The following is a 25,526-nucleotide window of genomic DNA, read 5'->3' as shown; positions in this document are numbered from 1 at the left end:
TTTAGCATGCCATCGTGGTTTAAGTATACCTTGCATGGCAAAATGACTCTATTCAAAACGGGCGCCGAGGCAACTACGGTGCACCACAGGCTATAAATCACAAGAATGAACGTCGGCTGCGGAGGTGAGTACGAGCGAATAGACGAGAAGTTGTTGAGCAACTGATCATCCACATGAACCAAGGGACTACCAACAATTTCCTCTTAGCTACCGTTCAGCGAGCATTACTGCGTATGGGCCTCCGCAGCAGGGCGCCTGATTCAAGCACCCACGCTAACTGCTGCGCATAGGCTACGAAGGCTGGAATTTGCACGCCAGTGGCGCAACTGGTGTAGCGAATCAGCTTAAATCACTTAATAAAGGCAAGGCCTCCGATTCAGCCAAGTTTGTTTCGGAATACGCTGGTACAATACCTCCATACATATAAATCATATAAAACTGCTTTTTCGTCGAAATATCCATGCCCAGGTAAAGGAAACTTGCACAAGTCACACCAATACCTAAGAATGGAAATATAAGTAATCCGCTGAATTACAAGCCAATATCACTAACGGAATGGACAGTGTCTTGAAAGGAGGATATAAGATGAACATCAACAAAAGGAAAACGAGGATAATGGAATGTAGCCGAATTTGCTATTTGGGGAGCAAAATAACTGATGATGGTCGAAGTAGAGAGGATATAAAATGTAGACTGGCAATGGCAAGGAAAGCGTTTCTGAAGAAGAGAAATTTGTTAACATCGAGTATAGATTAAAGTGTCAGGAAGTCGTTTCTGAAAGTATTTGTATGGAGTGTAGCCATGTATGTAACTGAAACATGGACGATAAATAGTTTGTACAAGAAGAGAATAGAAGCTATCGAAATGTGGTGCTACAGAAGAATGCTGAAGATTAGATGGGTAGATCAAATAAGTAATAAGGAGGTATTGAACAGAATTGGCGAGAAGAGGAGTTTGTGGCACAACTTGACAAAAAGAAGGGACCGGTTGGTAGGACATGTTCTGAGGCATCAACGGATCACCAATTTAGCGTTGGAGGGCAGCGTGGAGGGTAAAAATTGTAGAGGGAGACCAAGAGATGAATACACTAAGCAGATTCAGAAGAATGTAGGTTGCAGTAAGTACTGGGAGTTGAAGAAGGTTCCACAGCATAGGGTAGCATGGAGAGCTGCATCAAACCAGTCTCGGGACTGAAGACCACAACAACGACATCAGTAACGTCGATTTGCAGTAAGATTTTGGAACATATACTGTACTCCAACATTATGAATTACCTCGAAGAAAACTATTTGTTGACAAATAGCCAACAAAGATAAAAAATACCGTCCTTGTGAAACAAAGCTTGCTCTGAATTCTCACAAATTAATGAGTGAAAGGGACAAGAGATGTCAAATTGAGTACATATTTTTAGATTTCGATAAAGCTTTTGACACCGTTCCTCACAAGCGACTTCTGATCGGATTACGTTCCTACGCTCAATTATGCGACTGGATTCGTGATGTCCTGTCATGAAGGCCACAGTTCGTACTAACTGACGGAAATTCATCGAGTAAAACAGAAGTAGTATCTACCATTCCCCAAGCGAGTGTTATAAGGCTCACTGCTTTTCCCGATCTGTATAAACGATTTAGGAGACAATAACGAGCAGCCCACTGAGATTCCATCCAGATGATGCTGTCATTTACCGTCTTCAAAAGTCATCAGATGAAAGTCAATTGCAAAATGATTTCGACTAGACATCCGTATGGTGGTAAAAGTTGCAATTCACTTTAAATAATGAAAAGTGTGAAGTCATCCACATGAGTACTAAAAAGAATCAGCTAAATTTAGGTTACACGATAAATCACACAAACCCGTCAATACTGAATACTTAGGGATTACAATTACAAATAACTTGAATAGGATTAATCCTGTAGATAATTTTATGGGGAAAGCGAACCAAAGATTGCGGTTTATTGGCAGAATACCTACAAATGCAATAGGGCTACTAAAGAATCTGCTTACACTGCGCTTCTCCGCCCTCTTCTGGACTACTACCGTACGGTGTGGGGTCCACATCAGTCAGGATTGACGGAGGACATGGAAAAAATGAAAAGAAGAGTAGCTAGTTTCGTATTGTCGCGAAATAGGGGAAATGGTGTCACAGATGCGACATGCGAATTATGGTGACAATCATTAAAACAAAGGCTTTTTCGTTGCGGCGGGATCTTCTCCTGGAATTTAAATCACCAATTTTCTCCTCAAAGTTTGAAAATATTTTGTTGGCGTCCACCTACATAGGAAGAAATGATCATCATTGTAAAATAAAATAAATCAAAGTTGGCATGGATAGATTTAAGTGTCCGTTTTTCCCACGCGCCGTTGTAGAGTGGAACAGTAGAAAAATAGCTTTAAGGTGGTTAGATGAATCGTTTGCCACGCGCTTAATTGTGAACTAGAGAGTAATCATCTAGATGTGGATTTAGATTCATGATTCATTCATAGTAGTGGACAATATTTAACAATAGAGGCCCTCATGTACATACAAAAGAAAAAGTTGTTGTAATAAGGTTCGAAAACACATAGTGATCAAAATAAAAGCACACAGGATGTGTTCTTTGAAGCAAATCTGCACTAAACTCGTCATTTTCTGCATATTACGAATTGTATAGACATAACATATATTGTTAAAAGTGTCCACCTTCCAGTTCAAAAGGGACGTCATCTAACCTTCCGCCTGACGTTCCTAAAACGCTGAATACTATTCTACGTTTTGAGTAGCTGAGTTGTGGACGTCAGTTAACATGGAACTAGACTACTAAACAACAGGGGAGAGTGTCGCACGTGGAGAAAAGTTTACCTAGGAACTCACGGTGGTCGATGTTTCAATCTACCGACTGATTTTAGAATCACTTAAAGGAATGCCCACCAGACGCCGTCACAAGCGGTTTCCGGCATTTTGTACTGTTTTTGTTGTAGTGAGACGTATGGTTGTGTTTCGACCGGCGTTAGCAAATATTACGAGTTCCACATATTTAAATGCTGTGTAATATGATAGAGTTATTTCGAGGATATTTTTAATTCTTTGGGTACTGAATTTTATGGTGAGTGAAACTGATATTTTTAAAACTAGTTACACAACGCGCGTTCGGTTGTACCTTGAAACGGAAGAGTCTTCTACCGCGGAACTTATGATATTCGTAAATGGACTGAGTTTGTTTAGATATTATATCTAAGGGGATACAGAATCGGATTTTGGGTTAAAAAATCGACTTTCGTTTTATTGACGTATTGTACTCCGCCAAGTATCCTCTTTAAAATGATGTATTATACATAGCTCTACTAGAATCATAACTATTTTTTTTTATAGATTTGTGAGATCGGGTATTTCGTTTTAGTTATACATGTCTCCCATGGCTGGCCATAAAGCTTTTGGCAGTACAGTTACGTGACATGAATTCAAATATCCCGCTTTCCAGCAACTCTTTATACACTATTTGTCCGAATATGTTCCCCTCTTGTTTCCCCAAGTTATTCTTTGACTTTGTGATGGGATTGTTTGTAAACAGTGTGCTATATGAAAGTTGTTGTTGTCGAGATCTTTCGTATTTAGTGCTTCACTTTTCGCAGTGAAAATGCGTAGAGCTAGAGCAAAAGTGTTTAAAAAGCACGTAAACTAGCAGAAGAAAAGAAATGATCATTCATTAGCAAAGCAAAGCAGTTCTTCATCAGCACTGTTGGAAAATGTGAGTCCACTTACTACTGATTTGCCGAACGATCTTACTCCAAATGAAAACAGTGCTTCTCATAAAAAACTAAGTGGTTTGGAAGAGAAATATAATTTACTTGAGAAAGGGAAAGAAGTTTTTGATCTCATTGATAGGAGTATATTGTGGGAAGCTCTTGAAAACAGTGTGTGCTGCAAAAAAGTCTGAAAGTAGATCCCCATGTTGGCCTGGATGCCCAGTTTAATTTAATATGCGGTGTTTGTAAGTACACCTGTAATTTTCCAAGTTCTGTTTCAGTAACTGTAAATAATGGATACAAGAAAACTGAACTTTACAGTGTAAATATTAGATTAGTTTATGGATTGCGAGCAATTGGTAAGGACAAAGCAGCTGGTGATATGCTATGTGGTGTTCCAAATTTTCCAAGTATACCTTCAAAGTTTGATTCTTATAACTATGTACTAGGATCTGCAGTTGAAGAAGTAGCACAGAAGTCAATGCAGCTAGCTGTGGAAGAAGCAGTGAAAGAAAATGATGGCAGTCATGACCTCACAGTAGCTTTTGATGGCACGTGGCAGAAAAGGGGTCACACCTCCAACAATGGTGTTGTAACAGCAACTAGTGTTGACACTGGCAAGGTTATTGATGTTGCTATAATGTTTAAATACTGTAGATGCAGAGACAGGCTGAAAAATGAACATAGTGACGAATGTGTTGCTAATTATTATGGTAGTGGTGGTGGCATGGAGGTTTCTGGGGTGAAAATAATTTTTCATCGCTCTTCAGAGTGGTATAATGTTCGCTGTGTCAAGTACCTGGGAGATGGTGACTAAAGCATTCAAAGAAGTTTTGGAAAGCAAACCATATGGGAACAGTGTAAATACAAGCAAACTTGAATGAATAGGACATGTGCAGAAGAGAATGGGTGCCAGGCTGAGAAGGTTAAAATCAATTATGTAAAGGAAAAAAACTAGATGATGGGAAAACCTTGCATGGCAAAGGAAGATTGACTGATTCCGTAATAGACCACATTCAGAATTGCTATGGCCTTGCAATCAGGCAAAATACAGGCAATCTTGAAGAAATGAGGAATGTTATATGGGCTTTGTATTTCCACGCCGCACCCCCAAACGAGCATCCAGAACATGGTTTGTGCCCCAAGGTGAAAAGAGCTGGTGTAAATACAATAGGGGACTAACAACTGGAGAGAAATACATTCGCCACCACAGTCTACCATAAACCATCATGAAAGAAATAAAGCCCATTTTCAGAGATCTGGCTGACAGAAGTCTCCTGCTGAAAAGTCTTCATGGAAAAACGCAGGACCCCAAAGAGTGCTTGAATAGTGTGATATGCCATCATCCCCCAAAAACAGTGTTCGTCGGAATTAATACACTACATTTTGAGGTGTATGATGCTGTGGCTATATTCAATCTTGGGAATATAACTAAATGCCAGGTCCTTCAAAAGTTATGTTTGCGTGTTGGTTCCCGCACAGTACGTGCTATGTTGACTTCAAATCAGCACAGACTAAGGCATGCTGACAATATAATCAAGACACCAGTGAAAAAAGCAAGACAGGTGCAGAAGGGTGCCAAAAGAAGACTTGAAGATGTTTAGGAAGACTGTGAAGGGGGTATTAACTATGGATCAGTAATGTTTTAATCTTCTTTCTCCGTTTCCCGTACGCTTGCTTTTTACTTTTTCTAGGAACATTATCTCAGGCACTGGTGAACCTAGAAGTCTGAAATTTTTATGATTTAGTCACATGGGTTTCTTTTACACACTGAAACAACGATTTTTTAATTACTTGATTTACTCAGGGGTGATAATTTAGTAAAAACTGATGGAAAAATTTACTTAAAAATAAATGTAAAATATCTCTGTAAGAAAATACTTTGACAGTAAACTGTTGTTTCAGTATTGTTATAACATATCAATGAACATACAGTAACAATTTTATCACTCTATCTCCAGTAGTTTTTGAGAAAATGTTCCCTATAGTAGGCATATTTTAACATTGCGAGGATAGGCGATTCCGTATCCCCCTAAACAGTTTTCCCTGTGTTGAAAATGGAAGACTGTGTCAGTTGCCAATAGATTCTGATTCAAAACGTTTCTAACCAGTAGCTGTTTGTTATATAGTAGTGCTTCTTAATTTGATTTCACTTATTGATCAATTGTTTGTAACAGAGTAATGGTGTAAGACACAGACTATTAAATATAGTATTGACGAGATTCTCTCCATTGTAACACTTCTAAATGACTATGTCGAACAGATTTTAACTTTCGGTATAACTTCACTTTCCAGAGTAAGTATTAAAATTTCCGAAAAAGACTGCAGCTTACATAACTAGAACGTTATCATTTTAAAATGTAATAAGAAAATAAATTAAACTTCTATTACAAGACTTACAAACGACGGAAACGTGAAAAGTGTTTGGAGGTATACCACTCTCCCCTACTCATGATTTCCCCCCCTCCCCTCTTCCATAAGCCTAGTTCCTATCATTTCACTATAAACGTCATTGGCATATCGGAGAAGTAAGTGAAATGTACCCCAAAAGTGGTATAAACTTTCTCTGTTTTTAATATATTATTCAACATCTGTCAGGCGGTCTTCTCATACCCTTAAAATCAGTAATAGAACGAAGAAGTGGGATATTGATACATACTTGGCTTATTAACGTTCCTGGCCGCCGACTCTTTCGACACAGACTGCAGTTCTCAAGCACGGAACACAAGCTTACAGCTTAGGCTTCGTGAAACGTAAAGTAGATAAGGGAGCTCAACTTTAAGCATAGTAAGTACGTTGCATCGATAACAGGACATACGCCCTAGTTACAGAAAATGAGACAGTTAAGCTTTTTATCTTTTGTTATGCTTGAAAGGATAACTACAATTCTTCCTACGAGTATCATCGCAATTGTAGCAAAAAAAATTACGTGACTTCTTACGTGGGAAAGATTATCATAGCCTACAACGTAACTAGCTCTTACGAGGAACGCGTTTTGTTCCAGCCGTTGGAGCTATCTCACGAAAATTTAGGTTTTAGATCGAGAAAAATTTCCAGTTCACTAAAAATACAACTGCTCGCAGTATAACAGCTATACGTTAAGGGGGCTTGTTGCTATAAGGCTGGCGTACTGACAACAGTACTGGTCTGCCGACAAGACTACCATTGTCCTCGCGTCGTTTGCAACTCATTTAACCAAACACTGGGCTTGTACTGTAGCGTAATATAGCTACACTATCCTTTACTATTTTCATTTATGATGATTTACGGCGGAGGGCCCCTTGCTATTTTGTTCGCTAATCATATTGCTGTGATGTTGATGGTATACTGGTTTGTCGCCTCCCTTCATTGCTGGGGTCCGTCATATGCTGTTATAATTAACCCCCCACTGACGGAGACATCATTGGTGACAGGAAAATATAACACAAGTTGAATGACATGTAAAGGAATTGGCTGTAGCTTTGCTGAATAAACCACTCAGCTGTCAGTTTAAGCGATGCAGTGATAAAACAGAAACAAAAAGCACGATGCGCGCACTGGCATGTCACCCAGTCCTTTCGAACAGAAATTCATTCTCCCCACCAATTTCTAAGGAAGTGGATATTCGTTTGCATCCACGCTGTTGTGGTATCCACACTGCCCCACAATGTTATCCTTCCTAATGGTGTCGATTCAGTTGCCTCCGAGCAGATTTCCTGAAATCTTGTAAGTTATTTTCTCTGCGTTGTACTCTGCGTTCAAAGAAGTGTACGCTTGATTTATTGCATACTACTAAGAATGTAGCTGTGATACTCAGTTCCTCTATAACCGCTTTACGGATATGGAGGCCTCTCTATAGAGTGTGAACGTTTCTTCACCTACACCAAATTTCTAAACCTTCGATTCTCATCAGTACTATAGATTCGATATCAAAAATTCAGCGCCATAAATATAGATAATCAAAAACATAGTATTAATTATTTTTCTTAAAGATTTGACATCTTTTTAAAAAATTGAATTTCTTTGCCATGTGCGGGAAACCAGCGGTTTTGTTATCTGATTAGCACAAATGAGAAATCAGTATGCTGGTACCCGACCACTGAGCAAGACCCCCCCATCCCCCTGATAGCGGAAACAGCCTCTTGTGTCGGCAATAGCCGAAGACACGGCTCACCGATGCCACCTTGAATGACACGGTACACTTAGTTTACAAGTATGCCCAAAAGCTATGAATAATCTGGAAGAGAAGAAAGTGACAAGAAATGAAGTAAATGGCCGTCAGAGTTTCCCCAAAATCCAGTACTCTGATATTCTACTCGAGAAAAGCTCTTATTAAGCACGTTATTCAAAGATAAAGCAAAACATTCCATTTTGCCCATAATGCAACAGCTGTGTATACAATTCCGCTAAACTCTCTTCGTGAAGTTTCCATCGTAAAGTCTAACAACAAACCTGGACCACGAGTTGCAGTATACAATACTTGCGCGCTTTGAAGCGGGAGAGACGACGACAAAAGTAGGAGTATCGTTAAAATATGTACTGCGAAATGTTCTTCACAGATTTTGGAGACTGTGTCGAGATGTAGGAACTGCACGTGATACTTCATTACAGAGTGATGGAGCGAAATGGAACCGTGGTGAGGCACTTGGCTCGTGTTCGGGAGGACAAGAGTTTGAATCTCAGACTGGCCATCCGTATTTATCTTTTCCTCGGTTCCTCTAAATCGCTTAAGGAAAATGCTGAAGTGCTTCCTTGAAAATACACCACCACTTTCGTTCTCCAAATTTCCACAATCCGTCTGTAATGACTTTATCGTCGACGGGGCGTTAAACCCTAATCTTCAGTTATTACAAAGTCGACCAAAAGCTACTGCGCAGTACTCTCATCTGCCCTTGACTGCACAGAAAATTCCAACCATATCGTCAAGACGATTACCGCAGGCCATACAGGTGGCTCATGAATTATAAGTTTATATGAAACAATATATCCTAGCCTCTGAATAGTTAGTATGTATGTCAAATGTTCGACTATGTGTGTGTGTGTGTGTGTCTGTGTGTGTAGCTCACAACAATGAAGAAACGGAGCCATTAAGTGTGCCGGGAGCAAACATGATAGTGATATTGGGCCACAAATGAATAAAGGAATATAGTATTGACAGAACAATTACTCTTCAGTTTGCAGGATGACTTTCGTGGAAGATTCGTCTAGAAAGAAAAGTGGTAGCTGATGCAGTCACAGAAACACCATGGAAAATAATCATTTCATTGCGGTGGTCTCCTGGTTGTTAGGATACACCCTGGATGGTCGTATTCAAGTTCACATCAACGCTGATCGAGAAAGAAATGCTGTTAACATTCATGTGTGTAAGATATGAAGCAAACCTACGAGCGAAGTTTAGAGTTATTTCACGAGAGGTTATTCCCGACCACATCGACTTTCTCTGCACGACAGATGAATAGATCTCATCGCAGGGACTATCTAGAGAGGTCTCCGGATCTGAATCCCACAACTAGTGGCCGAGATGATTTGGGAGGATGAAATTTAGCCCCTCAGTGACCACACAGGACTTTTCCAGACATGCACACAGCTGTTTCTCACGATTGAAAGCGACTGCCCTGAACCTAAGTTGGTATCGAGCTTGTGTGTCAGCTAGGAATAACCAAGTTCCCTATTATTATTTTGATATTGTGGAAAACTTTTTCCCTTCTAGGGTTCCGACCCTCAATTGGTAGAAACGGAACCCTCATAGAATCACTTTTTAACGTTACTTGCCTGAATCGGTAGAAGCAGAACCATTATAGTATGGCTTTGTTGTCTGTCTGTCTGTCTATCCGAATGTTAAAAACCTTTTCTCTCAGGGAAGTGTAGACGTATCAAGCTGAAATTTATGCCAAATACTACAATCTAAGGTCCCATGGTGGAGTAATACATTCTAGCTTCCAAGTCAATGCAATCAAACGATACGGCGATTTATGTCCCGTATTTTGATACTTGCAAACTCACTCATCAAAACCTGTAGAGTACTTCTCGTTGACCTGGAATCACGAAATTTGGGAAGAAGAGATGTTTCACAGAACAAATTAAGGAAGAAGTCTGAAAACTGTTAATTTTAAATGTATCAAAAGAAAAAATCTATTTTGTCGTTTATTATCCGACTCCAAACTGGAAATTAAAACATTCTCGAAAGCCTTGGAATTATCGGGAACGATATCTTGCCTGTATCAATGTCGATAAACGGCAAAAATCGTCGAGATTCTCCACGTAATTAAGTTTGTGCAGCAACCTTGGTGCGTAAGTACTACTTGCATTTATTCGGTTGGTTTTAATTTCAGTCCTCGGTTTCTGAGCTAATTACATATTTTGAGCTCTGTGGTACATGAAGAGTTTTTCAATTAAGCTTGTTGTCATCTTACTAAGAAACTTACCAATTTCTTCACTACGCTTAACATTTGGTTGTTGTTGTGCTCGCATTGATTCCAAAATCGAGCTTGGTACAATTCTACAAATTTCTCTTGTGTAAGTCTCTGTATAACTTCTGCAATACACACTCTCTCGAACCTCCTTAATGTATTCAAACCTTGGTCTTCCTCTACAGTTTTACCAGCCGTATTTATGTCCATTAGCAAATCAGCTATTTCTTGATGCCTCAGCAAGATTACTGCCAGTCATCCCCTGCTATAGTCACTTTGTGCCACAGGTCTGTTCTTCCCCGATGAGTTTCAGTTTGTTTTCATTAGTTATCTACTTTACCCATTTAATCTTCAGCATTCTTCTGTAGCAACACATTTCAAAATTTTCTATTTTCTTCTCGCCTGTACTGGGTACAAATACGTATTTTCGGAAAAGACTTTCTAAAACATAAATTTACATCGGATGTTTAAACTTTTCTCTACTTCAGAAAAGTTCTTCTTGCTATTTCCTGTCTGAATTTTACATCTAGGTCATACATAAGCAAGACTCCGCTGGCTGCACAAAGGCCCTTCCTTGACAAGTTTGCATGACTGAGTGCTGCGGCAAAAGCTGCCGCATGCGTTTTTATAGCCTTCGAAACTGCAAAAGTGCATTGATTGTCCTTAGTATTACTAAAACCCCATATCTAATTACATCAGACTGTTCGCGTAGATCTGGTTACTCTATCGTGTTAAAATATACCATTTTTACTGAGATTATTCATAAATTACTGGTCTCTCGACCATCAATCGTGGAATATTCAGTAAACAAAACCTACGCCAAACTTATGTTTCTCAAGTCAACGTCCCTTTTTCTTGACACATACTAATCGTACAGGGATTAATGAGGTATCGTTAGAGAGGTTTTTTCACCGGCTTCTACATACAGATTTTGCACTAAATCTTACTATTTGTGTAAAATTTCAACATAAAAGAGACTTTTAACTGTCCTAGCACAAGGGCATCACGGATGCCTAGCTTCTTACGAATATTTTACAAAGCTGTCTTATTAACCACGAATAAAATTTTCTCTTTTCATATTATATTATAACGAATCCCATTTTATTTGTTTTAAAGTACGTATGAGCTGGAATATTTGTATTTGGCATTGTCGTGGATAATGACCATGACCACTGGGGTAGTCCATTGCCTCTGCCCGTCGTACAAGCTGACTTTTCGTAGCGAATATACTTTTCGAAACGATAAACATATTTGTCATTATCGCTTTGAATTGTGATTTATGATTTACCTTTTGCTACGACCGTCTAACGTGCTTACAGTAACTGAAAATGTCTCTCGAGTTAAAGATACAGTTTATGAAGCCTTACTGACAGCCCATGATCTCTGCCCGTCGTACAAGCCGGGACAAATATTCCGAATGCAAAACATATTTCTGGACACATTTTTTGAAACAAATAGATAATTGTAATTACTGTATATATAGTGTACTTACTTAGTAGTACTATATTGCTACTACAGCGTAAAGTAGGAAGTGCAATTACAATTAAAGATCACATTCTTACGTCAAATATCTTTTACACCGAGATGTTGTAACGATCCGAAAAGAATTTTGTCCAAAATTGTGTATAGGGAAATGTATATACATGGATGTATCATAAATTCATGACGATTATTTCTCATGGTTCGGTTGATTTTTAAATATGATTTCACTTCATTACCCCTTATTCAAACGACTACATTTATATTCCAAATACAGTACTGTCAATATTTAAAACTACAAAAGTGTGAAAGTTCCACACGGGTGCCTTGGTTATGTATTATTCTGTACCGTAATGTCATCTTCTTTTACGTGAGGAATTTTGTTTGGGATTGGCCAACCGCCTTGCCGCTGCAGTAATACCGGTACGCGTCAGATCACCGCAGGTAAGCGTTGTCGGGCAGGCTCGCACTTGGATGGGTGACCGTTAGGGTCTGCTGAGCGCTGTCCATTTTTTTGCACTCAGCCCTTGTGAGGCCAATTGGGGTACTACTTGAATGAGAAGTAGCGGCTGCGGTCACGAAAACTGACAACGACCGGGAGAGCGGTGTGCTGATCACATGCCCTCCATTCCGTATCCAGTGACGCCTCTGTGCAGAGGACGACACAGTTGTCGGTCGGTACCGTTGTGCCTTCCGAGGCCTGGTCCGATGGAGTCAGAGTCGGAATCTTTGTTTGGGAATGGTTTGTACTGTAACAACAAGAAAAATTTAGCGTTATTCTGCTCCACAAGAAAAATGTGGCATTACTGTTAATTAACTATTTAAGCATAAGGCTGTTCTGATGTCGCATCATATGCTGCCATGATACCTTAATCACTACTCATTAATACACTATTCCACATACGGATTGGGTCTCTGTATGTGACTCCCTGCCTGGTTTTATTATTTCATATGGCACTTCTCCATATTTTGTAGCCGGCCGCAGTGACCGAGCGGTTCTAGGCGCTACAGTCTGGAACAGCGGGACCGCTACGGTCGCTAGTTCGAATCCTGTCTCGCTCATGGATGTGTGTGATTTCCTTAGGTTAGTTAGGTTTAAGTAGTTCTAAGTTCTAGGGGACTGATGACCTCAGAAGTTAAGTCCCATAGTGCTCAGAGCCATTTGAACCATATTTTGTAGTGTTACTCGTTGTCTTTATTATTTTGGCAGCTGTGAAATAAATCGCTGCTAATTCTGATTCATCCCTTTTATGGCCCTCATACCACTGCCTACCTTTAAACCGTCACTTGTTGGGGACCGCATTAAGTAACCCTTTGGTGTACCTGCTGGCCTCCTGATAGCCACAGCTACATTGTAGGCAGAGCATTCCACCAAAGGTACCGCATCTAAGCGTTGTTTGCTAAAACCTGATTATTTCGTCACATCACTTCATCGAGAACTCTGCCCTCCTGTCTCCCGACTCGTACCGTCTGTCGAATTTGCGGGAACGTAAGCAGCAAATATCACCTTATCCACACTCATGCAATACACCATCCACAGCTGGAAGAAGGCGGAAATAACACATGAGCATTAGTCCCACATTGCCGCTGACAAAGAATACACGGATATAGTCACCTAAAAAAGTTAGGAAGCAAAGAAAAGTCGGTGGTAGTTGGTTCGAAGTACATTGTTGTACCTCTAAACCAACCATGTCTATTCACACGATATGCTTCAAAGAACGTGATACACAATCATCAGAATCCCACTGATTTTGTTACTGGGGAAGTGATACACTCTTTATTTAACAAAACAAGTAACTTCGTACCGGAAATCAATGACTTACGTTGCGTAGTTGTTGTTGTGATCTTCATTCCGAAGACTGGTATGATGCAGCTTTCCACACTTGCCTGCCCTGTGCACGCCTCTTAATCTCTGAATAATTACTACAACCTAGATCGATTTGAACCTTCTAGCTTTGTTCATACCGATGTCACCCTCTACAGCTTTCACCTCCCACACTTCCCTCCATTACGAACTGACTTTTCCTTAATGCCTAAGGTTATGTCCTATCAACCGAGCCCTTCTTTTCGCCCAATTGTGTCACACATTCCTTTTTACCTAGTTCGGTTCGGTAAATCCTCATTAGTTATTCGAGCTACCGATCTAATCCTCGGCACCTCTCTGTAGCACCACATTTTTAAAGCACCTTTTTTTCTTCTTGTCTGAAATGTTTATTATCCACGTTTCCGTTCCGTACAAGGCTCCACTCCAAACAAATATCTTTAAAAAAGGTTTCTCAACATCTAATTTTGTATTCAATTTTAAAAAGTTTCTCTTTTTGAGTAACGCTGTCCTTGACATTGGTAATCTGCATTTTACACTACTGGACATTCAAATTACTACACCAAGAAGTACGCAGATGATAAACGGGTCTTCAATGGACAAATATCTTGTACTAGAGCTGACATGTGATTGCATTTTCACGCAATTAGATCCTGAGATATCAGTACCCAGAACAACCACCTCTGGCCGAAATAACGGCCTTGATAAGCCTGGGCATTGAGTCAAACAGAGCTTGGATGGCGTGTACAGGTACAGCTGCCCATGCCGCTTCAACACGATACCACAGTTCATCAAGAGTAGTGACTGGTGTATTGTGACGAGCCAGTTGCTCGGCCACCATTGACCAGACGTTTTCAGTTGGTGAGAGATCTGGAGAATGTGCTGGCCAGGGCACCAGTCGAACATTTTTCTGTATCCAGAAAGGCCCGTACAGGACCTGCAACATGCGGTCGTGCATTATCCTGCTGAAATGTAGGGTTTCACAGGGATCGAATGGAGGGTAGGCCCACGGGTCGTAACACATATGAAATGTAACGTCCACTGTTCAAAGTGCCGTCAATGCGAACAATTGAGGTGACCGAGACGTGTAACCAATGGCACCCCATACCATTACGCTGGGTGAACGCCAGTATGGCGATGACGAATACACGCTTCCAATGTGCGTTCACCGTATTGTCGCTAAAGACGGATGCGACCATCATGATGCTGTAAACAGAACCTGGATTCATCCGAAAAAATGACGTTTTGCCATTCGTGCACCCAGGTCCGTCATTGAGTAAACCATCGCAGGCGCTCCTGTCTGTGATGCAGCGTCAAGGGTAACCGTAGCCATGATCTCCGAGCTGATAGTCCGTGCTGCTGCAAACGTCGTTGAACTGTTCGTGCAGATGGTTGTTGTCTTGTAAACGTCCCCATCTGTTGACTGAGGGATCGAGACGTGGCTGCACGATCCGTTACAGCCATGCGGATAAGATGCCTGTCATCTCGACTGCTAGTGATACGTGGCCGTTGGAATTCAGCACGGCGTTCCGTATTACCTCCTGAACCATATTCTGCTACCAGTCATTGGATATCGACCAACGCGAGAAGCAATGTCGCAATACGATAAACCGCAATCGCGATAGGCTACTATCCGACCTTTATCAAAGTCGGAATCGTGATGGTAAGCATTTCTCCTCCGTACACGAGGTATCACAACGCCGCTCAACTGCTGTTTATGTATGAGAAATCGATTGGAAACTTTCCTCATGTCAGCACGTTGTAGGTGTCGTTACCGGCGCCAAACTTGTGTGAATGCTCTGAAAAGCTAATCATTTGCATATCACAGCATCTTCTTCCTGTCGGTTAAATTTCGCGTCTGTCGCACGTTATATTCGTGGTGTAGCAATTTTAATGACCAGTAGCGTGTATCCTGTCTCCTTCGGCCATCCTAAGTTATTTTGCATATCAAATAGCAAAACTCGCCTACTTCTTTCAGTATATCAATTCAAGTTAATTCTAAACAGGCCTATAAATCAGTGGTAGACGATCACAGTTCTCTGAGACCCTATACTCCAGTAAGGCCTGGGGTCCTCTCTGCATACGTAGTACGCAGCGCCCACCTGCAATATGAGCTTCGCCTGTGAGGTAGGCTGCCCGCCGGGTAGCTTCGCAGAATACTTTGCAGGACAGATGCAACAGGCATAAATTCTTAGAACTCTTAACTATGCCAAGAAAGTATTCTGGGAATGTTTTGTACACTTTAGACTCCAGTGACTGAGTGCGAAACAAGCAAGTTCATATACATCGATCAGAACTAGTACTTTTTACGGACGTTTCGAATATCTTTATCATTTCTAATTGCCGAAGAGCTGCACAGGGAACGGTTGATCGCCCAACTTCGAGCAGAAGCGTCCAATTTCCAGAATTTACCAGGAGATAGTTATATATCACTACCTCAAAGTTATTTATAAAGCTGCATGTTAATCGCAAATGCAAAAACAGAGTACCGGGTTGAGGCATTCAAATAGGTTTGTACCTTGTGGCTCAAATATAAAATATTGTTACTGGGCCTGTTCCCTGTAAGAGAACTATTCTAAATCAGTTTTTCCTAGCTTTCTATTTATACTCCTTTTCCCGAACAAGAGCGAAATAATGTTTGTAGCAGTACATTTATGTTTTTGTCTGCCAATGATCATTCCCGAAAATATGAAAAAGCACAGACTATTCTGTTCGGTCATTTAACGGTTACACCATTAATCATCATTATCGCCAACGTCATATACATCAAACTTTGAGCCTTCGGTCCCTCTCTGTTTCTTTCAAATATACTTCGCTGTTTCTTTTTACGTCTTCCCACGGTTAGTTTTCCTTTTGGTACATATGGACTCATGGTTTTGGGTAGTCACACGTTGCCATTCAATGAACAATTTCTTTCCAAATCTCTGATATTGTATTATTATTTCAATTGCATTCTGAATTTCTAATTGTGTACGAATATCTTTCTTTCCTATTCATTAAATTGTATCCTGCTACATATCTCAAAAACCTCATTTACTGGCTTCGTTCCGTGACCGTCCTTTGAGGTGGGGATTCCATCCCTTCAAGAAGCCAATAAACTTTCGAAATTTAATTTATTTACTGAAAATCTTCTAACAAAATTCTTCCGTTTAAATCAGACATAAATCAATGCAATAATTTTTATTTATTTCCTTACTTTTTTACAACGAGACATGCCCAATAATGTTTGTGGAGGAGTGGCAGCCCGCTCATCCTCAAGACCCGAAACAAGCGAAGGCAGTGATGTTGGACACTGGGATGTGAGGCGAAGTTGACGCTCAAGTTCATCCCAAAGGTGTTCCATTGGGTCCAGGTCACAACTCTAGACGGGGCGGCCTGTTTAGGAATTTTACTGTCAACTAACCATTGTCTCACAGGTGCTCCTTTATGACAGGGTGCATTGTGATGCTGATAGAAACAGTCATCATCTCCGAACTGTTCCTCCACTGTACGCAGTACACAATGCTGTAAAATGTCTTCACAGTCTTCTGTATTTCGGGTTTTCTTAATTGCAATAACTGGACCTCAACCAAACCACGCAAAAGTACGTCCATACCGTAACACCTCCCCTCCGTTCCTCACTGTAGAAGCTACACACTATGGCGGATAACGTTTTCCAGGCATTCGCCAAACCCAAACTCTTCCGTCGGATTGTCACAGGGTATGTCACAGAGCATCACTCTAAAACACTCGTTTCCAGCCGTCTATTGCCCATTGGTGCCGCTCTTTACACCGAGGCAAGCATGGCTTGGCGCTGACTGCAGCACTGTGAGGAGCTGTACACGGCTCATAACTGCTCAACCTGGGCAGTACTGGGCCGCCATACAGACAGCGCTCACCACACTGTTTACACCCATACATGGATAACACGCCACACCCGGCCCCCATCGCAAACAACCAGATACTGACACAGATCCTGTTCTGGAATGCAGACGGTATCAACAACCAAAGGGCGGAGTTCGCCGCGCTCATGGAGCGTAAGGGTACCCTTATCGCACTATTGAGCGAAACTAAGCTCAAACCACGCAACCAACTAAACTTCACCGGCTACTGCGTCTATCGTACCGACCGACCGAACGGCTCCGGTCACGGCGGAACAGCCATCATCATACACAAAGACATAGAACACACAAACATAGTGCTCCCTGAACTTGAAAAACTAGAGGCAACCGCCGTCAGGGTCATGTTCAACGGAGCCTACACTACACTGGTGCCAGTATACAACAGCCCTAAAAACATTATAACATGCAACATCAGCACAATACTCAACATATCACCTCGCGTAATAGCCGCTGGAGATATTAACGCAAAACTCCCGGACTGGAACTCACGAATACGAAACTCCATCGGCAAGAAACTATACGAACACGCACTAGGACGAAACTACATCACACTAGCGCCGACCGAACCGACGCACATTCCCTACCAGAGGGGACACAGGCCAGACGTGTTAGACATGGCCCTCATTAAGGGCATAACAACGACACTCAACGTTGCCTTTGAAAACGATCTGCCTTCAAATCACCAACCCGTTATACTGTACATTGAAGAAACACTGCAGCACATGGAACAACGCAGGATGTTAGACTACAGGCGCGCGAATTGGACCCAGTTCAAGGAAACGCTTGACAGTCGCATCCCACCCACCCACGCGATTAACGAGACAGCCCAAATTGAAGAGGCAGTTGAAACCCTCACCGGCGCCGTCCAGGACGCAATAGCCGACACCATACCAATCCGCACGCCACAGCAACACAGCTCAATGAGGAACCGCCTCAGGAGACATTGGCAGCGTACCAGGCGCCAGCACTTCAAACAGCACATTAACAGGCTCCAGGGTATAATCCGGGAAAAAATACAAACATTGAAAACACAACAGTGGGACCAGAAACTCGAAGGGCTAGACACCACGCGACCTGGCGTGTGGCAGCTAGCCCGACACTTCACTAGGGAGAAAATGTACACCCCCAAGTTACAAGGGCCCGACGGACCAGCATATTCTGCGGAAGAAAAAGCGAAACTGATGGCCCTCACACTCGCAGCGTCATTCACACCGAACCTGGGTCCCTCAGACCCAGCGTTCACACTTGCTACTGACCAGGAGGTCACACGCATCTTGGCCCAACCAGCGCGCAACATCATCCGACAAGCTAGTACAGCCGAAGTCAAATGAGCCATCATGCATACCACCGCTAGGAAGGCCCCTGGTCACGATGGCATTGAAAACCGTGTCCTCCAGGAGTTCACGGACAAAGCTGTGGACTACCTAACACACATCACGAATGCCATACTCAAGCACCAACATTTCCCCGTCTTTTGGAAGAAAGCCAAGGACCTGGTGTTCAGGAAGCAGGGGAAAGACCACTCCCTCCCACAAAATTACCGACCCATCGGTCTGCTGAGAGCGCTCAGCAAGATCGTTGAGAAGGTAATATAAAACGACTCACCAGGCGCTGTATCACAAACGAAACCCTGAGACCGGAGCAATTCGGTTTCAGGAATCACCACTCAACAACGCAACAACTCCTCCGCGTCATTGAATACATAACACACGGATACAACACAAACAAAGCAACTGGGGCGGTGTTCCTGGACATCGAAAAGGCTTTCGATCGTCTATGGCACAACGGCCTAATACGCAAACTTAGCGACGCAGGGTTCCCCGACGGGCTCGGACGTCTCATACACTCATATCTCACGGACAGGAGTTTAAACACCGACGTGCAGGGCAAACAATCGACACGACATGGTATACAGACAGGAGTACCCCAAGGAAGTATCCTAGGGCCCTTACTGCTTAACCTCTACATTAACGACCTCCCAGCTACACACAACACGACGGTAGCAATCTACGCGGATGACACAGCCATCCTTGCGCAATTAGAAGCCGTCTAACATTAACTCACTACTACAGACTGCACTCAGAACGGCGGAGCCTTGGCTGGTGAAATGGCGTGTTAGAGTAAACGTCGACAAGTGCGAGGCCGTTCTGTTCACTAGAAGACCGAAGCAACTGCGCAAACATCAGCACTGCAACCCAGTAACATTACACACATGCCCAATACGTTTCCGCGAGAAGGTCAAATACCTCGGTGTCTGGCTGGACAGGAAACTACTGTGGGGGGGGGGGGGAGGACCACATTCAACACGTGACCAAAAAAGCTAACGCGAGGCTCAAACAACTCTACCCTATGCTTAACAGGCGTAGCTCACTGAACAGGAGGGTGTCTAGGTCCATGTACATGACACTTATTCAACCCCTGATAACGTACGCAGCCCCTGTCTGGGGATACGCTGCGCCAACTCGCCTGCGCCGTCTGCAGCTCATACAGAACAAAGTACTCAAAATCATAAGCAACGCTCCGCGCTACACACGCATCGCGGACCTTCACCGGGAATACCGGCTAGATACTATCTTGCAGGTATTCCAAAAACTCTTCACACGACTGTACAATAACACGAGACACTCGCGCAACCCGTTAATCCTTTCTCTGGGTAACTACGACCACAACCATAGATGGAAGCATAACAGACCAAAGACATTACTGGCTAGGAACTAAACATCTGTGGTCCATAGAACGCTAACACGACAGTACTGGCGAGCCCCTGCAACACAGTTATTACTGGAAACCCCAGATGCTCGACCAGCCGAAAAAACAGGCAACCCCAGGGAAACCGTACTGTACACAGCATGCAAATCAGCCACACACACCCCCTACACTGTCTGCTAGCCGATCTACGACCGATCGCCCACTAATCTACAACGACCTTGAACTGTTGCAGGGACGCAGCAACTGCAGCAAGCGCCGCAACAAGCTCCAGCAACGACAAAGGTAACGATGCACGATACCTCGAACTAACATAACCACACCTTGCATGCACTGTCACAGATAGGAAACCGCTACTGCCCTTACTACCCGTCCTACTGTCGCAGAGGTTTTTTTCTCTTGGCTCTTGCCTTGGCACTTTGTTTCCTTTGCCCTTACAACCGCTACCCTTCGATCGCTTTCGTCCACTCTCTATCTCCTGATGGACCATGTTAATATTACCCAGACGCATGGATAACATCACAGCCCGCATCCTGTGACTCCTGATTCAAAAACTAACATGTTATATGGAGGTGACAGTAGAACTTTTGGTGTGGGCGTGGAGGGGCCCCATCCTTTGCGAAAATGTGAGGAGCTGCTTGACCACTGTGCCCTATTCTTTTTAACTCCCTGTGCAAAGTCATTGTGATAGCTGGACTGCTCATAGCACTGACAAGTGGCTCCTACCACCGATTTCATGCGATTTTTTACAACCAGCCTCTGCAATGCTCGATGATTGTCCATCAGTACATGTTGTCTGCCTGGTTTTGGTTTCTCTGTGGTTGTTCCTTCGCGTTTCACCTTCAAAATCACATCATCACTTGGACATCTTTAAAAGAGTTGAAGTATCCCGGATGAATTCGTTCCGCAAATGATTTAAATTGACTAATCCACATTCAAAGTCATTGAGTTCTCCTGGCGACCCATTCAGCTGTTTCAACACAATACTCCTCGCCTTCTTTTATACCCTCGCGACATCTAGTGGTCAATTCCGCACTATAAAGGTATGTCCGGACGCTTTTGATCAGGTAGTGTATTTCTCTATCATTCCACTTTCGAAAGGCACTTGGAAAAACGAATGCTTAAATCTTTCCAAGAGAGCTCTAATGTATCTTATTTTATTTCGATGGTCATTTCTCCCTAGGTACGCGGGAGGTAATAAAATACGTATTTTCGCATTCGGAGGAGAAACTTGGTGATTCACATTTCGTGAAAGGATCTCGCCGCAACAAGAAAAGCCTTCGTTTTAATGACTGCTTCTTCAACTCCCGTATCAGATCCATGACACTCTCTTCCCTTTTCTTCTGTTTTCAAGCCTTAGTTCTGCATCTTCACGGGATCAGCATATAGTAGTAGGGGCTGAACAGTAAGCTCTTCCTGACGCCACCGCTGTGAGTACATAGGGTGGATCATCTAAAACTTGCACCCCAAATTTTGTGGAAATTGAAAGTGCTATTGATGTGCGGTTTTCACAGAATGGGTTCGTAGTCAGGGGCTCGTATTGTCAGCTAATCAACAGATTGTAATAATACTCGAAAAGTGTATTTTTGTGGAAACATACGCCTTTTTAAATGGAACAATGCCTATTGAGGCTGACAAATTATAAGTAGGGTAGATTAGAATTTCATTGTTGTTTGTTGCAGAATTCTAGTGGTAGTCATTTACGAGATATCTTATTTTGAATAGTTCCCACATCGGTACTTGTGCAATACCTGAGTAGCAAACACTAAAGAACAACACAAGTGCATAAACTAGTTGTGTGGATCCTCACCAGTAACGAGACATGTGACCATAACAGGTTGTGTTAAAAATGACCACTGATAGCGACAATACACGCTTCCAGTCTAGTATGGAACGACTGCTGTACGTTTCAGTGGAGATGACCGAGCAGGCTACAATTACACGTCGTTGCATATCGTCGGGTGTAGTTGGTATGTCTTATAGACAGCGTTTTTCGCCTTTCCCCACGGAAAAAGGTCTACAGGCATCAAATCTGGGGACCAAGATATAAGTCCACTGCGTCAAATCCTACGATTTGGAAACAATTTGTGAAGATATGCTGTAGTGCTTCGCGCACTATATCATGTTGGTACCACAGGTTTCCCATACCCTGCTGGCGAACTTCTAGCATCAGTGGAAATTGGTTTGTTAGGAGGCTGCGATATTTGTCCGTGTTCAGTGTTCCGTCCATGAAAAACGGGCCTATGAGCTTATGGTTCACTACCGCATACCACACATTTACGCTACAAGGACGCTGATGTTCCATCTGACGAATGATTGTCAACAGACCAATAGCGCATGTTTCGGTGGTTTACCTGGCCGTGTATTAAAAGTGGCTTTGTCACTAAACAAGATACGTCAGAAGTACCCTATATTAATACTTACGTTCAGAATAACACGATCCTCGTAATCTTTTCCGTGCAGCTCTTGATAGAAAGAGATGTGGTAGGGATAGGACCTTCACCGATGGAGACACTTGCCTTCTTCGTGCCACTTCCTCGTGCGATTGCGCAGGAGCTAACGTGCGGATCAACTGCAACATAGGCAAGAAGATTAGTTACCCCCTCTTTTGTTGTCACTTGTTTCCTTCCGTTACGTTGTCTAGTTGTCACACTACCACTTTCACGCAACTGGTTGGAGAGGTTGATAGATAACTGCCGAGATGTTTGACATCTATTGTGATATCTTGCCGCATACACCGTACAAGAACGAACTGCAATCTTCCTACACTCTCCGTACACCATCAGCAAGTCGGCTTTTTCTGCATTGGTAAATCCCAGCGTCCACTCACAGCCTACTGCCTGGACTGTCATATGCTAACCTACTAGCAAGTCGCAGTGCACTCAAGGAACACACAAACACATTGTAAGCAAACATAAAAACAGCGTATCTAGCAACTATGAGGGTTGAGTAGGACAAATAAGTGTTGGTGTGGAAACTCATAAGCGACTCACACTAGAATCAGTAATAAACGTCACTGACATTCTATTCTACCTACTTTTAGTTTGTTGGCTAGAGGCACCAGTTTCTACATATCCCCATTATTGCTAGGCACAGAAAATGAAAACATTCCCACATGGAAGCGACATGTGATTTGTGTGAAACTCTTCCTATTAAAATAGTGTGGACATCGTTATAAAAATGACATTCTCAATTAGATGTATGAATTTTACGTGTTAACTACTCCATTTATTAGTTCGTGTCAACTACGTTAGCTTTCTTTCACGATCTCTGACGTGTTTCAGGTCATCTATAACAACATAACTCTATGACATACACCAATTCAAAAGGCGGGAGTTTCGATAGTCTTGTTTAAAGGCTAAACATCTGGAACTACGTGAAGATACTATTTTACATGAAATCCTGCCTGTAGTCCATACATGGTTACGTTTAAAAAAGTGTATATTTGCACAAAAAATACACGTTCTAAGTATTATTACACTCTGTTTATTGGCTAACAATGCGAGCCCCTAACTACCAATTCATTCTGTGAAAACGCACATCAATAACATTTTCCTTTTCCGCAACATTTGCGGTGCAAGTTTTAGGTGATTCATCTTGTATAGTCTGGGTAATTTTCGCTCAGATTTAAGAAAAGCCGGTTTTCCGCCCACTAAGAGTCAGACTTCAATTTTTTGTTCCTCACATAGAGGGCATACATCCGTGTGTGAATCTCGTTAGCGCTGATCTGAGTGTTTTCGTGTCTGAAGCGTTTAGTGTTGTGATTGTGAGAGCTATTCCGGAAACCAACTCGACATCTACGGTAGCTAAGCGGATACAGGCAGCCGGGCTGACTGGTACATGTGTCACATCAAGTCATTAGCACAGCGAGCGGCTTGGATGCTGGTGTGGTTCAGCTTCCAGACTTGCTAAATCTGCTCCGCTACAGTAAATAAGCAACTGTGACTTACAGTGAATCATTAGTACACACTACCCATTACACCGAAGCTAGTGGCACCAGTTTCTACATATCCCCATTATTGCCAGGCACGGAAAATGAAAACATTTCCACATGGAAGCGACATGTAATTTGTGTGAAACTCTTCCTATTAAAATAGTGTGGACATCGTTATAAAAATGACATTCACAGTTAGATGTATGAATTTTATGTGTTAACTACTCCATTTATTTGTTCGTGTCAACTACGTTAGCTTTCTTTCACGATCTCTGACGTGTTTCAGGTCATCTATAACAACATAACACTATGACATACACCAATTCAAAAGGCGGGAGTTTCGATAGTCTTGTTTAAAGGCTAAACATCTGGAACTACGTGAAGATACTATTTTACATGAAATCCGGCCTGTAGTCCATAATGTTGTCTACAGTTAAGAGTAAAGTAGGATAATTTAATGTAACTCGTACTTTATCTTTTCAATTTTCTCTACTGATAACAATCCCTCTCATCTGTTTACGTTAAAACATTTCCATGGCAGCGCCATGTCCAACAAATCCCGTCTCTCTACGTGGTACGAACACACCGGCACACGGAATTATACACTTACCCTAATTCGTAGTATCCAGTATTTGCCATTCCAAAAATCGGAGAAAATAGCTAAATTCGATTATTCCTTAAACTTAATAAAAAAACTAATAGAAAAAGATGCACCACTGAAATGGCAAGCAGCCAACATTAGGTTCCCTAGGAGCAAAGTTTTCACTCTGCAGAGTAGTGTGCGCTGATATGAAACTTCCTGGCAGATTAAAACTGTGTGTCGGACCGAGACTCGAACTCGAGACCTTTGCCTTTCGTGGACAAGTGCTCTACCAACTGAGCTTACCAAGCACGACTCACGCCCCGTCCTCACAGCTTTACTTCTACCAGTACCTCGTCTCCTACTTTCCAAACTTTACAGGAAGCTCTCCTGCGAACCTTGCAGAACTAGCACTCCTGAAAGGAAGGATACGAGGTTCCTGCAACGACCCACTGCAAGTCTTAACTGGTTAATTCAGTTCATGTCAGATGATGCCACAGGCCATTCCATTCGGCCTTTTCTGCCTGCTCGAGCTGTGGATGGTGGGCTCCTGCATTAGCGTATTCAAAGCTGAAATTTTGACTGTAGAACTGGACAATATGTTTGAGGATCTTGTCCCGAGACTTCACAGCTCTCAAATTCCCCTCGATAAAGTTGACTGTCTCTCCTCCCTGCTGAGACTGTGCGAATCAATACCTGAAAAGTACATTACTACCTGGCCATCTCCGTACTTTCCAACAATGATCATCAGTCATCCGACAAATATTGCAGTAGACAGAGTTACTTGACCACCTTCTTCGCATGTCACTGTACTGGGACATTTTTCCGGGTTGATCCAGATGTTTATAACGTCATGTTTATAGTATCGTATCTCCCGAATTAGGCATTGCACAATGGTATAATTTTGCAGGTACATTAAGTGGTATATGTGGATACTGTCAGCAAAATATCTTGAGAACATAGTTAGCAGTAAACAAGTAATACATTAAAACGATGTGCCTGATGCTGAAGT

At 42.4% G+C, this 25,526-nt stretch overlaps 1 protein-coding gene across 5 annotated transcripts in view; it reads right to left on the bottom strand.

Annotated features, from left to right (window-relative positions):
* Positions 1–25,526, bottom strand: part of LOC126274026 (venom serine protease-like) — a 248,042-nt gene that overhangs the window by 128,292 nt on the left and 94,224 nt on the right. For 2 of the 5 annotated variants that reach the window (XM_049977076.1, XM_049977077.1), the window contains exon 2: positions 22,425–22,572. The exons of 2 other annotated variants lie outside the window; for them this stretch is intronic. The gene's annotated coding sequence lies outside the window, so the exon portion shown is untranslated. Of the gene's footprint in view, positions 1–6,382; positions 6,471–22,424; positions 22,573–25,526 lie in introns of those variants that run through there. One more of the 5 variants, XM_049977075.1, reaches the window with a different exon arrangement.

The sequence above is a fragment of the Schistocerca gregaria genome, chromosome 1 (assembly GCF_023897955.1).
Source record: "Schistocerca gregaria isolate iqSchGreg1 chromosome 1, iqSchGreg1.2, whole genome shotgun sequence".
Classification (NCBI taxonomy): Eukaryota; Metazoa; Arthropoda; class Insecta; order Orthoptera; family Acrididae; genus Schistocerca; species Schistocerca gregaria.
Note: the sequence above shows the minus strand (reverse complement) of the source record. Positions and strands in the feature narration are given on the sequence as shown.